Genomic DNA, 4,092 nt, shown 5'->3' with positions numbered 1-4,092 from the left:
TTAAACAATTAGGGAAAAGTAAATACGGCACAAAAATTGAAATATTCTCAAATACAATTTAAAATTATTAGATTTAAATATTATATTCTTTTGTTATATTAAACCATTTTTTTTTTTAGTTTACTCTATACTTGTTTATAATGTTTTATTTCTTATATATTTACACCTTTAATTAAAAGCAAATCAAATGCTGACTTGATCTCGGTGTTCAGTACACACAGGGACAGCAAAAGCTCGGCCTATCGATCCTTTTGGTTTAAAGAGTTTTTAACAAGAGGTGTCAGAAAAGTTACCATAGGGATAACTGGCTTGTGGCGGCCAAGCGTTCATAGCGACGTCGCTTTTGATCCTTCGATGTCGGCTCTTCCTATCATTGTGAAGCAAAATTCACCAAGCGTTGGATTGTTCACCCATGCAAGGGAACGTGAGCTGGGTTTAGACCGTCGTGAGACAGGTTAGTTTTACCCTACTAATGACAAAACGTTGTTGCGACAGCATTCCTGCGTAGTACGAGAGGAACCGCAGGTACGGACCAATGGCACAATACTTGTTCGAGCGAACAGTGGTATGACGCTACGTCCGTTGGATTATGCCTGAACGCCTCTAAGGTCGTATCCGTGCTGGACTGCAATGATAAATAAGGGGCAATTTGCATTGTATGGCTTCTAAACCATTAAAAGTTTATTATTCATTTAATAGACGACGATGGATGTGATGCCAATGTTACATATAACATAGTAAATTGGGAGGATCTTCGATCACCTGGTGCCGCGCTAGTTATATATTAAAACATTATTTAATACAATGACAAAGCCTTGAATCAATTGTAAACGACTTTTATAACAGGCAAGGTGTTGTAAGTGGTCTGAGCAGCTGCCATACTGCGATCCACTGAAGCTTATCCTTTGCTTGACGATTCGATAAAATATATATGTTTAAGGCATATATAAAAAAATATTATATGTATGATGTATATATGGAAACGTATATATGTTTATATATATAAATATGCAAAATTGTATGCATAATTATGTTATACAATTACGCATATAAGAAGAATATTTATATAATATATGAATATATTATATATATAAATAAATAATATATCAATGTGTACAAAATATACTTGTATATTTTAAATATGCATTTATTTAGTATGCGTTAATTATATATATTTATTTGGTAGCCAAAAGGACGCCATCATATTAGTGGCGAAGATTAAAAATATGCATAGTATATCTATGTGTACAAAATACTTGCATATTTTAAATATGCATTTATTTATTATGCGTTGGTAATATATATTTATTTGGTAGCCAAAAGGACGCCATCATATTAGTGGCGAAAATTTGTTTACAAAATACTTGCATATTTTAAATATGCATTTATTTATTATGCGTTGGTAATATATATTTATTTGGTAGCCAAAAGGACGCCATCATATTAGTGGCGAAAATTTGTTTACAAAATACTTGCGTATTTTAAATATGCATTTATTTATTATGCGTTGGTAATATATATTTATTTGGTAGCAAAATGACGCCATCATATTAGTGGCGAAAATTAAGAATATGCATAGTATATCTATGTGTACAAAATACTTGCATATTTTAAATATGCATTTATTTATTATGCGTTGGTAATATATATTTATTTGGTAGCCAAAAGGACGCCATCATATTAGTGGCGAAAATTAAGAATATGCATAGTATATCTATGTGTACAAAATACTTGCATATTTTAAATATGCATTTATTTATTATGCGTTGGTAATATATATTTATTTGGTAGCCAAAGGACGCCATCATATTAGTGGCGAAAATTTGTTTACAAAATACTTGCGTATTTTAAATATGCATTTATTTATTATGCGTTGGTAATATATATTTATTTGGTAGCAAAAGGACGCCATCATATTAGTGGCGAAAATTAAGAATATGCATAGTATATCTATGTGTACAAAATACTTGCATATTTTAAATATGCATTTATTTAGTATGTGTTAGTTATACATATTTATTTGGTAGCAAAAGGACGGCATCATATTAGTGGCGAAAATTAAAAATATGCATGATATATATGTATCTATGTGTACAGAATACTTGCGTATTTTAAGTATGCATTTAATATGTTTGGTAGCAAAAGAACGCCATCATATTGGTGGCGCAACTTAAGACATGAAAAACTTATAAGTTCAATTTTGACAAAAATTTCAACATATGAAAATTGAATGAAAAACTTTTAAATAGCATTTTATACTGTTTATTAATATAATGAGATATGATTTTGAATTTAACTTGAGAAAAATTTTTTGGACTTGGTGAATTTTTTATTGAACTGCAGCCAAATGATATGAGGTTCTACCGAGATATGAGTTCAACATTGACAAAAAATTTCAACATGTCAAAATAGAATAAAAACTTTTAAATAGCATGTTATACAGTTTATTAATATAATGAGATAAGATTTTGAATTTAACTTGAGAAAAATTTTTTGGACTTGGTGAATTTTTTATTGAACTGCAGCCATATGATATGAGGTTCTACCGAGATATGAGTTCAACATTGACAAAAATTTCAACATGTGAAAATTGAATGAAAAACTTTTTAAATAGCATTTTATACAGTTTATTAATATAATGAGATAAGATTTTGAATTTAACTTGAGAAAAAATTTTTTTGGACTTGGTGAATTTTTTATTGAACTGCAGCCATATGATATGAGGTTCTAGCGAAATATGACAAAAAATTTCAACATATGAAAATTGAAGAAAAAACTTTTCAAATAGCATTTTATACAGTTTATTAATATAATGAGATAAGATTTTGAATTTAACTTGAGAAAAAATTTTTTTGGACTTGGTGAATTTTTTATTGAACTGCAGCCAAATGATATGAGGTTCCACCGAGATATGAGTTCAACATTGACAAAAAATTTCAACATGTCAAAATAGAATAAAAAACTTTTTAAATAGCATGTTATACAGTTTATTAATATAATGAGATAAGATTTTGAATTTAACTTGAGAAAAAATTTTTTTGGACTTGGTGAATTTTTATTGAACTGCAGCCATATGATATGAGGTTCTACCGAGATATGAGTTCAACATTGACAAAAAAATTTCAACATGTGAAAATTGAATGAAAAACTTTTAAATAGCATGTTATACAGTTTATTAATATAATGAGATAAGATTTTGAATTTAACTTGAGAAAAAATTTTTTTGGACTTGGTGAATTTTTTTTTGAACTGCAGCCATATGATATGAGGTTCTACCGAGATATGAGTTCAACATTGACAAAAAATTTCAACATGCGAAAATTGAATGAAAAACTTTTTAAATAGCATTTTATACAGTTTATTAATATAATGAGATAAGATTTTGAATTTAACTTGAGAAAAAATTTTTGGACTTGGTGAATTTTTATTGAACTGCAGCCATATGATATGAGGTTCTACCGAGATATGAGTTCAACATTGGCAAAAAATTTCAACATGTGAAAATTGAATGAAAAACTTTTAAATAGCATTTAATACAGTTTATTAATATACTAAGATAAGAATTCGAGTTAAACTTGAGAAAACATTTTTTGGACTTGGTGAATTTTTATTGAACTGACATATCATTTCAACTTTGACAAAAATTTTAAACAATGTTAAACAATTTACGATTGTACTTGTATTTAATACAAATTATTGATGATAATATAATGAAGTTTTGCTGTTGTATTATTAAATTAGTGCCACATAAAGATACATTAGGTGGTGGACCTTAGTAAAATGAGCTGGTTGTAGAAAACGTGTCACAAAACCTATATAGGGGTGGTGATGTCGAGCAGGCATGTCATATGAGAAAAATTTCACAAGTGAAATATATATGACTATGTATATGGAGTGAGTCTTGCCGGCATGTCATATATAAATAATATATGAAAACAATCATATAGAAGGCAATATGATTAAAAAGTTAAAAATAATGAAGTTTTACTGTTGCATTATTAAATTAGTGCAACATAAAGATACATTTGATGGTAGACCTTAGTAAAATGAGCTGGTTGTAGAAAACGTGTCACAAAACCTATATAGGGGTGA

This window comes from Drosophila sulfurigaster, unplaced genomic scaffold (genome assembly GCF_023558435.1).
Source record: "Drosophila sulfurigaster albostrigata strain 15112-1811.04 unplaced genomic scaffold, ASM2355843v2 ctg127_pilon, whole genome shotgun sequence".
In the NCBI taxonomy this organism is placed as follows: Eukaryota; Metazoa; Arthropoda; class Insecta; order Diptera; family Drosophilidae; genus Drosophila; species Drosophila sulfurigaster.
The sequence above is the reverse complement of the archived record's forward strand: the minus strand, read 5'-3'. Positions refer to the sequence as shown.